Raw genomic sequence first — 11,613 nt, forward strand, 5'->3', positions numbered from 1 at the left:
TCGCTAAATATAGCGGCAAATTTATCGAAAATTTCCCCGCTAAAAAACTATGTGTTGTGCTCCCGTGACGTCAATTTCTCCGCTAAATTTAGCGGGCAATTTTTTCCATTGCATTTAGCGGAAACTTTTTTCCGCTAAATTTCAAGTGGCGTCACATTCATTCACGTGACGTCACACGTGACGTCACGAGGGTAAAATTTCGCCGCTAAATTTGGCGGGCAATTTTTCCGCAAGAATTAGCGGGAAATTTTTCAGGGTTGACTGGCGTCACGTGTGAAGTCACAAGGGTAAATTTTTCCCACTAAATTTGGCGAAAAGTTTTTTTTCGCTTGGGGGAAATTTTACTCTCGTTACGTCACACGTAACGTCACGTGCGACGTCATTATAGGAAACATCCCATAATGCAACACGCAGTTACGCCGCCGGCGACGGCGACGCCGCTCAACTCGGCACCGGGCGCCTAAGAGCTGCGCTCTAAAAAAAAACGACTCGAAACATCCGAGACTTAAAGGGGCCCTGCAAGGACTTTTTTACTGGTTTTTAAATTGCACCCAACCTGAGCGCACTGAACGTAGTAACTTAATAAAACTTTTTTTTTTCTCAAATTTAGCTTTCTTTGAAAATTATAGGCAATTTAATATTACAAAAACAAGCAAAAAATGACCTCCTTCATGACGTCCTTGGTTGCTTGAGAGGCCGTGAACTAGAGGAGGAGTAGTGAGCTCAGCGAGCGCTCACGGCTGCCGCACTCCGTGTCGACGGCTCGAGAGGGCGCCACTAAAGCATGTTCCGAGTGGGCTGCATGAAGCGGGTAGCCACGGCGGCTCGCATTGCATTTGCTGCGCGATTAAGCACTAATTCGGCATGACACTTCATTGGCCACAAGCGACAGCAAACGCGGGGTAAAGATCAGTTAAGAACGGGAGCCACTTCGCGCTGCCATACCGCCAAAAGGCCAAACCGCAAGAGAAAGCTACTCGCCGCCGAAGGCCTTGGGAACGCTCGGAACCGCAGTCCCTACAACCGCAGCGCCGCCGCGTACATCTGGGACCTCTCTACGATCGCCGCTCGTTGGCGCCTGATCCCACTACACCTTTCTAGTATTCGCCGCCTTTTCCGCCGCTTGGTGGCGGGTATGTCGGCGGGTCATTTCCTGTTTCCGTACTTTCTAAACTGCATTTGTTTCTTTTCTGATCTAAAACAGTGAACAAAAACTACTTTTATAAATAATTGAAACGGTTCGCGCCACTTTTATTTTGTATTTCGACAAAAAAGAAAGTTTTAGCGGCTTTGACCAGTAGTAAGCCCAGAACCAAAGACGTCACATTTCGCGCGCTTTCGGCACCGCGGGTCGCCCCTGTAGGAGGAGGTTTCCGCGGCGTCGTCTGGTTAAAATATGACGCATTTATATTTAGTAGGGAGTTTTCATAGATCGTGTTTGCCGTACCGCAAAGCTCTCCACAACACGCTACGCTACCCGGGGCTCTACAGTCAAGGCCATCGGCGCGCAGGCGCATTAGCGGCTTCTTCGTTGCGGAGGGTTTAGCGGAGTGGGAAACGCGGACTACGAAAACACCCTAGCTACTCTCCCCGTGCCCGCTGGCATGCCCGAACGCCTAGGGACGTGGGAACCTAAAAAAAGGTAGACGCTTCAATGTGATTGCAGGGCCCCTTTAAGCAAATTTAGCTGTTTTTAAAGTTAGGTTAAGACTAAGATAGCATTGGAAAAGAATACCTTAGAATATTCATGATTACGTTTCTTCTTTCTACAAAAAATAAAGAGAGAGCAAGAAAAAGAAAGAGGTAAAGGAAAATACGCCGAGACGAGGGGCTGTGTCAGTGATGCTATAATTTAGACAACTATACTCGTTTTCACGTTATAAGAGAAGGATGTTTTCCTTATATTATTCATGTGCCACAAGATGTAGTTTATACAAGCTTTAGTTGTCGAAGAAAGACACAATGCTTTTGGCATTTGAAACGTGTGCGTCTTGTTAAAACTAACACAAAGCTAATGAGATGTAGCCTACACACATTTTACTTCAACACATGAAGGGGAAAATAAGTAACGTTCCGCGAGGGGCCGGACTATTTTCACTGCTGTCTTTAAGCTGGGCTGCGGTTAGGAACATGTCAAAAATTTTAGCACCATGAATATTTTGTGAGTGCATTAAGCCTGCAACGTGAATTTGATACTTAAGAACTTTCAGACCTCCCAGTGCTGATTTCATCTCAATAATTGAACAAATTTCAACCTCGTGAACTGAGTTCTAATTTGAAATGTTCTTCTCTACAGGACTATGAGTGCATGCGAAAAGTATATTTACTGTTTTAGGTTTTCTGTCGTATAGACAAGAAAAAAGTGTTCAATAAGCGAGCAACAAAAATTTTAAATTTTGTCGGACATTGAGCGCCGCAATCAAATTATAACATTCCGTTCAAATATTCAAATCAAATTTGAATATTGTGTTCATATATTCGAACAAAATTTAAGTACTGTTTATGCCTATGCGTATGCCATGCCGATATGTGAGTCAAGACGTCATCTGGAAAACAATCTGTTCAATCAGGACAAATGTAATGCGGCTGGAGCCTCATTTCGGTCGAAGTATATGGGCATTGTGTCCAAATCCAGGCGAGCTCCTCTGCCCCCATGACGGATACAATTTTCAACTGAAATTTTCCATATGACTAAAAATTCATATTCAGGTAACTTTTCTTTTTCTTTAATTTCAACGAGGATTACAGTTTCGACTGAAATTTTGATTCGGACAGCAGGTTCGGTTGGTTTGGACGTTCCAGTTCGCCCCACCGTTTCAGTTCGGCCAGCAGCAGGTAATTGTACAGCGCACAAGGCAGGCACGTAGCCAGGATTTTGTTTCGGGGGGGGGGGGGGCACCTATGACAAAATGTTGTATAAGAGGGAGAGGGGAGAGGAGGCTCCAGCAAAATTAAAGATTTCGGGGGGTGCCCGGGCCCCATGGGCCACCCTCCTGGATACGTGCTGGATGACTCAGAGGTTAACCTTAACCTTGACAATGCGGTGTGGTTGGTAACCCTTACCCGGGCCAGGGAAAAAAAGTAAATAAATTAAATTAGAGCAGCTTAAGGGTTCGAATGAAACAGCATATAACATTCGATCAGAAAACCGTCGGGCTATCTGACGGAAAACCTATTTAAAGATATCGCTCAGCGAAAATATCATCACCTGAAACTTGAATGTCCATAAGTGTCTCGCATTACTACACCACAATGCCCAAAGATATGTGCCACGGTAAGGTGAACTAAGTTTCAGACAGTATTAGTGAATCGCAGGCACCATATGTTATGGCATATGAAGTTCTAACGGCATCACATCAAAGCCTTCGAAGTTCTCACACTATCCCCCAATGTGCATAGTTATAAGAAGTAAACTATAGTTTTGATATAACGGCACTAATCTCTGAGACAACCACATGTTACAGTCTACGGAGTTCTAAAAGTCCACGAGGGTCTCAATGTAACACCAATCCGCACAAAGTGTCGCAATAAGTTAAATAAGTCCTGACAGCATTACTCAACAGTGAAATTGACTCAGAGAGTATATTGTGGAAGTCCACAAACTACTGATGCCAACATGTTACAGTTTGCAATTAGAACAGCATTACACCGCATTTTGGTTATAAGAGTGCCATAAAGTCCATGGAGTTCTGATATCTGCATGTAAAAGTCTACAATTAGACCAGCATTACATCGTAGCTTGGCTCCAAAATTGCCAAAAGCGACCAGAGTTCCGATTTGAGCATGTTACAGTCCACAATTAGACCAGTACGTATTACTTCGCAGCTTGGCTCAAACAGTGTCATGTTAAAGTTAACAGAGTTTCGACCTAAGCAGGTTGAAGTCTACAATCAGACCATGATTACAACACAGCTTGGCTCTAAGAGTTTCATGTTAAAATTCATAAATTTCCGATACCACCATGTTACAGTCTTCAATTCGACCACTGCATTACACAGCAGCTCAAACAGTGTCATTTTAAGTCCACAGACCTGATTCCAGCATACTACAGTCTAGAATTAGACCATCATCGTCGCAGCTTGGCTGTAAGAGTACAATACTAAAATCTACAAAGTTTCGATACCAGCATGTTACAGTCTACAATTATACCAGCATTGCATCGCAGCTTGGCTCTAAGAGATCCGTGGTAAAGTCCACGCAGCTCTGATAGCAGCATGTTAAAGTCTACAATTAGATCATTACATCGCAGCTTCGCTCTAAGAGCGCCCTGTTAAAATACACAGAGTTCTGATACCAGCATGTTACAGTCTATATTTAGACCAGCATTGCATCTTAGCTTGACTCTAAGAGATCACTGGTAAAGCTCATAGAGTTTCGATATCAGCATGTTAAAGTCTAGAATTAGACCATCATTAAATCGCAGCTCGGCTCTAAGAGTACCACGCTAAAATGCACAAGGCTCTGATATCAGCTTCTTAACAGTCTGCAACTAGATCAGCATTGCATCGCAGCTTGACTCTAAGAATTGTAAAGTACACAGGGTTTTGATACCAGCATGTTACAATTAGACCAGCATTACATCCCAGCTTGGCTCTAAGAGTGCCTTGAAATCCAGAGTTCTGATAACCGCATGTTACAGTCTACGCTTAGACTAGCATCATGTTACGAAGCACTAAGACCGAAAAAAATATGATCGGTTAAATCCCGTAGCAAGGGACTTTACCTGTTCTGGAAGACTGTTGCGCCAAGCTGTAGTCCAGTACAGCCGCCGACGTCGAAGTTGTCATCACCGTGGAGAGCGGTGGCGGTTGCGCTCCAGACGTCACAACTCCACCGGCGAGCAATCTTTCGATGCTGTAGAGCGAAAACCTAGGTTTGAAACCGGCCGACTGCGCACCGGCTTCCTCCATCGCCACAGCGGTCGCGAAAACACCGAGCATCGCTGGCGAACACTCGTGCTCTGAAGGCGGTTTGTTTTGCCTTTCTTTCTGCCTAAGGCCCGTTCGCGCCGTTCACCATTTCCATTCGGCGACGGGGGTGGGGGAGGCGAACCTTGCGCGAGCCGAAAACACGCGAACGCAGCCAGAAAAACCGAAGACAAACAAGCGCAGGGAGGGTCGCTACCGCCGCCCTGGCGTCGCGATGGAGAACGACGGCTTGTAGCAGACGACGGAGTGCGGAGTTCGCTTGCTCGCTAGTGGGGAAAGAGGGAAGCGCGGGGAAGAAAAAAAACGGGTTTCGGAGAAGGGGGGAGAAGACAAGCCGAGCTCAATGTTGATTGGTCGGCTGTATGGGGATGCGGGGGGCGGGGCCTGGCTCGAATCCGGGTGGGTTGGTGGCCGTGGTGATGGCGGGGAGGATTTGGTTAACGAGATCGGGCAACCTGAAGAAAAGCAAGTAGCCTCGTCGTTGCGTCGTGTTTGTAGTTTCGGTTTCGGTTTTACTTGTTGCTGCGCTTTTATTGATTTTTTTATTCTTTCTTTCTTTCTGTTTGAGTTAGTGTGCAAATTTGTTTTGGCGTGGACGTTTAGGAACGTTGAGGTGTTACGATAAGAGTGTAGAGTTCGGGGATAACTGGGTGTTAAAAGAACTCTAAAACGTTAGCTCGAGGTTCCTCTGTGTTTTGTTTGTTTGTTTGTTCTCTAGTTTAATGATGTTCTAAGCTACATGTGGATTTATATAAGTTTCAAATTCAGCCGTATCTTGTGCCCTAATGAGCTGACGCCTGCAACGCTCATTCGCGAATGCCGGCCTGAAAGCGACAATTAAAAACTAAATTAGGACGGGCGCAGTAGCTATAGTTCGCTCCCGTCGTAAATCGCGTGCAAATATATATATATATATATATATATATATATATATATATATATATATATATATATATATATATATATATATATATATATATAACGCAAAAAAAACTGCGTTTTTTGTTAACTTGAAGAGCAAAAGTAAAGGCGACAAATTAAAGGGGCGATGCAACGATTTTTGTATTTTGCGCAAAAACCGCTTAGAACGAATCCCTGACGTTCATGACCTGTGAAATACTCGTTTGTTTTTAAACACACGCAATCGAAGTCGCAGAAAAAATAAAGAAAAACGAGCAGAATTCACCCCCTCAACTCGCAACCAGAACAAGCGGTCACGTGATCTGGAGCCGATTATATGCCGCCAATGTTGATCGTAGCCATGCGCTGGGGTTGGCAAGGCACAGGACACGCGCTGGGTTCCAGATATTATTATGGTTCGGCTGTTGTCGTCATTGCAGCGATTGGACACAGGACAGTACCCGAATGCTTCTCGAGCTGTCAGTTATCACAAGCCCAAATCAAGTGTCCACGCCATGCTCGGGTTCAATTTATGAGCTGCATTCAAATATCGTCACTGGGCGGTACTGCTACCGCCCAGTTACGTCATCAGGTTTTGCGAAGGAGAGATTGAATTAAAACACTCGGTTTTCTCCTCGAAATTACAGCGCAACAAAGGAGTTTCTCGGCCAGTGGAGTTGCGTGCGAGTATCCTTGAGTCCCACTACTGCCAGCAAACTCGTGTCAAGTGAAAAACATTCCAATTGAATATCGTTGCAGCATGCTTTCAAATATGGGTATTGACATGGACTGTAGCTCCCATATATTAGGGACCTTTAGCAAACCGTTGCCGTGCTCCGCGAACAGATTCGAGGTTCTGCAAGGCAAAAGGTCCTCCTCACCATGGGAGAGGGGGAAACAGGCAACGGTTGACAGGGTAGGAGGGGAAGAGAAGAAAGCGAGGGAAAGGTGGAAAGCGCGAACTGGTCGTCGGTCTTTAAGCGCACGCCCGGCTGGTACCGTGACCGCGGGGCGCGCGCTTAAAAGCATGCTTCAAAGGCTCCGGTGTAGTGCGGTACGCCGACCACGGCAACGGTCTGCTAAAGGTCCCTAATTAGGGTGCCTCAATTTCCTTCTGTTTAGGGTGATGCCACCCTTTGTAGTACCACATGCCGACAGCACGCGCTCACGGGAAAAATACAAAGAAATTGACGAAAACAAAATGTCGCCATAGCACAGTCAGCGCCACAAGCGCGTGCAGGGACACGCTCTGTCACGCGCTTCTGAACAAAAAATAAAAATAAACGTGTGTGACAAAATGGCGAGATGCCACCACCCTAAGCAAAGCGCACATGAAGGCACCCTATCCCTAATAGATTGGCATGCGTATAGGCTAGGGTGCCTTCACGTGCCCTTAGCTTAGGGTGCAGACATCTGGCCATTTTGTCCCACACTTTTATTTCTCTTTTTTGTTGAGAAGCGCGTGAAAGAGCGTGCCCCTGCACGCGCTTGTGGTGCTGACTGTGCTACAGCGACATTTTGTTTTCGTCGATTTCTTTGTATTTTACCCATGAGCGCGTGCTGTCGACATCGGGTACTACAAAGGGTGGCATCACCCTAAATCAAAGGACATTAAGGCACCCTAGTATAGGCTATTGTTTATATTTCCTGCTGCATGCTAAAATAGTCAAATCTAATTATCATTTTCACAACACCTAAAACGGTAATAACTAAACACTCCCTCCCCCCCCCCCCCTTTTTTTTTTCCTTCAAAAAGAAAAGAAAAAACTATCTGCCCTTCTTTTATGTAGCGCTTTAGCGACCAAAATTTGCTTTTTCAATTCCTTTCGTTTGGCGGTCACAAAACAAATTTTTGGCTGGGATAAAAAATTTCATATTGGAATCTTACTAATCGCATATTGTTCGGTGGGCCAAATAAAAAAAGAGGGCAGAAATTCAAAAGCTTGCTTTTCGGCACGAAAATTCGAAAATATAGCGGACTGTTTCGTTTAGCCTCCTTCCCTTCGAGAGCTTTCCGCTTCTTCGCAGTGATGCATCCGCGGTATACCCAAAGCACGTCAGCCTACCCGCAGCTCGCCCATTGGACGCGCCAGCACTGCGTCAATCAGAACGTGTGCTCTCCTCAACCTTCCATCCGTCGACGAATATTTGAATAGATCCTTCCGGAAAATCCCAGGAGACCTCGCGGCCATGGGAATTGTGTGGCTGCTGCCGGCTTGAACGCTTCGCACATTCTGGTATAGCGACGCGGTTCATTCTCAATTATCATTACAAGCTCAGAACGCTAAGGAAAGAAATAATAACGCGAACACAAAAGGCGCTTATCATTTACTCCGTTTTGCTGTGCTTCTGTCTTCCCTGAGCTAAAATGTTAAACCAACGTCAGCTTCGTCCTCGCCTCCTGGTTACATCTAGCGTGCGTCAAACATACGGTAGGGGCGCCATATATTTCCGGAAAGGTCTATTCGCGTTCGCGGCCGCAATAAGTGCCATGACTACACTTATCATCGCTTGCGAATGCCAAGTTTCATGCCCGAGCACGTCACGGCTGCGTGATTTCTCATTTCGCTTTTGAGTTCAAGAGGAAAGATAAGAAGGAAGAAGTTGAAAACTCGTTTTATGACGCCTTTTGTACATGTACATGACATATATACATGACATATGAGAACCCAGCTACCCAAAACACAATCTGCGACTCGAAATTCGTTTTCTTTCTGCCCGTAAACCTCCGATCGAGAAATGGCCGGTTTGAGTCGCGCTCACTCTTTTCTCCGTGGTCACCCGCCGTTTTCTATAGTTTACACACAGTCACCAAATGTAATCAAAGTCGTTGGTCATCTAAGGCACACGCACAATATTAAGTATAGAAAAGAAATATGATACCGATTTTTGTGCCTTCTGAAAAACTAAAAAAACGTTGGTTGAAAAAAAAAAAAAAAGTTCCACAGCTACGTGACTTTTGGTATTTTTTTCCTCTATATGTTTACTCTTCCTCCCCAGTTCAGTTTCAGTTTCTGTTTCATGAAGTTGTGTTTTTTTTTTTTACTTTATTAAAAATATACGTAATACTGTAGCAAAATACTCATTGGGCAATCTTCTGACACCATAATAGATCGCATGGCAAAAAAATTAAAAAAAAATATTTCTGAGGAATGTCAGTGTTCCTTTAGGTGACAATGTCTTTCTACACACCGTTGTATTTCACTTTTCATAAACCCGCTGCCTATTGGGGAGGACATCATGCTTCTAGCGGCACGCTTCAGCTGTGTGGGCAACAAACCGAATTTGATTTGTTTGTTGTTGATCAGAGAAATCGAAGATGACGATTCGACGAAGACCGCTCCTCGCAACGTTACTGGAGCAAGCTCAGTTTCACACAACGTTACCAGAACCACTCAGTTGGGAAACTGCCATAGAAACTGTTCTGAAAAAGTGGCCCCAATCTGTCCACCAGAACCGAGCTAATGGCGAATATAACGCCGCCATTTCTCCCGTACGGACCACTCGAGGAACTGCACTTTACTTCTATTTTGGCTTTAATCGGCCATTTTGGCACCGAAACAGATACAGCGGAAGAGGCCACAGGGGTGCCACCCCGTCTCCCCAGCGGACGCGCCGCGAATTACTACCGAAAGTAAAATCCACTTAGGTCAGGACGCGCTACCTGAAAGGACCGCTGAGGCATGGTTGTATAAAAACAATAGTAATTGTTCCGCTAAACCTTGCAAACTAAAGATTATAAAAAACATCACGTGTCCTTCATTTTGTACTAAACTCCAAAAAATTTTATTCAAAAAGAGTCTTTTCCGTTTGTTTTTACGCAAAAACATGCTTTCTAAAAGCTCAAGGTGACCACAGTACAGACAAATGATAAAGAGTGGCGCTGTTGTCGTATTTAGCTCGGTCTCGGTAAGGCTCCTAAATAAGAAAGGTAGCGACATCTTCTCCTTCCTCCTTTGACGCGCACACCTTTTATCTTTATGTTTTGCTTTTTCGCACCCATGCGTCGACTGCAGCGCCGCCTGGATAGCTTCAAGATAGTAGACGGCCTTCCTATACATGAGTCAGAGCGCAGTCAAAGGCTTCAAGACACGGAAATGCATGGACACAAGCTAAAAGCGCAGTGTCACGGTCTGCCAGCCGCAAAGAATGTTCTCAAAGAAAGACAATGAAAGCCGTGACGTTGCACAGTCGGCGTTATTTGATTGGCGGCATGAGCTCATAGCATGCACTGCACTCCGACAGCATAGGCATTCCTTCTCCCTCCTCGTCCCTCATGCACACTTTTATTGGTATCTTTTGCTCTTTCGCGCTCGCGCGTCGACGGTAGCACCGCCTGGATCGCTCCAAGATAGCAGGCGGCATTCTTCAAAGGATGTCGCTACTTTTCCGTATACAAGGGCTTTAGGTCTCCGTGGATGCCAGCGGCCCAGGTTTCGACGGCGAGTTTCCCAACTGAGTGTTTTAGTAACGTTGGTTTCACAGCTCCGCCTGCGACGTGGGCTCAGTTGCGGCCACGAGAACTAGCAGCGCTGCAGTCGAGTCTTATACTTCCGGATTGTCAATTCCGCCAATTTTGAATCACAATACTCGAGCTTGGGCGAGTTGGTGATTCATACTAACACTCCACAGCACAAGGAAGCAGACGCACGCAAAAATAAATTTCAAACACTCAAAGAAAAAAACACTCAGAATGCGCTGACCCTGATCTCTGTGGTGTATTACACTTCAACTTCATCATCTTTTTTTGCTATTATACACGTGGAAGTAAAAAAAAGGAAGAAAAGAAAAAGAAAAGGAAGCTCTCAACGCGGTGGTATAGTAGACGACGCGCGAAACGGGGAAGTATTATAAGATCCGACTGCAGCGCTGCTAGTTCTCGTGACCGCCACATGGGCCACTCGCCTCTGCATGCAGCGAGAATAGGAAGCTGCGAAACTATAGCCTGCTCCAGTAACGTTGGCTCCTCGTCCGACCAATGCACTGGTCAGAGCGAAGCGTTCGCGCCCAGACCGTGCTACGCGAGGTTCACCCTTAAAGGAGCTGTGCAACGATATTCAGTTGGAATGTTTTTCTCTCTACACGGGCTTACTGGCGCACCTGGGACTCAAGGATACTCACACGCAACGCCATTGGCCAAGAAACTCATTTGTTACGGTGTAATTTCAAGGACAAAAGCGATCATTTTCATTCAATCTCTCCTTTGCAAAATTTGATGACGTAACTCGGGGATCGCAGTACACCCAAGTGACGATATTTGAATGCGGTTCATAGATTGGACCCGAGCATTGCGTGGGCACTCGACTTGGGCTCGTGACAATTGCTAGCTCGAGAAGCATTCGGGTTGTGACCCGTGTCCAATCGCTGCAACGACGACAACAGCCGAGCCATAACAATGTCTGGAACTCAGCGCGTGTCCTGCGCTTTGCCAACCCCAGCGCGTGGCTATGATCAACACTGGCGGCATATAATCGGCTCCAGATCACGCGGCCGCTTGTTCTGGCTGCGAGTTGAGGGGGTGAACGCTGCTCGTTTTTCTTTAATTTTTTTTCTGGGACTTCTATTGCGTGGGGTGAAAAACGAACGCGTGTTTCATAGGTCATTAACGTTAGAGATCCGTTTTAAGCGGTATTTGTACACAGTAAAAAAATTGTTGCATCGCTCCTTTAAGCTCGACTATAAAGCTCCGCCTTCAGCGCGAGCTCTCTGCATAGCTTTCGCATTGCTCTGGTAGCGCGTGAATGTGCGTTCACACTTGTGTTAGCAAAGGCAGCAAGCTCGCACT

Source organism: Ixodes scapularis, unplaced genomic scaffold, assembly GCF_016920785.2.
Source record: "Ixodes scapularis isolate PalLabHiFi unplaced genomic scaffold, ASM1692078v2 PGA_scaffold11__112_contigs__length_91849675, whole genome shotgun sequence".
NCBI classification, from domain to species: domain Eukaryota; kingdom Metazoa; phylum Arthropoda; class Arachnida; order Ixodida; family Ixodidae; genus Ixodes; species Ixodes scapularis.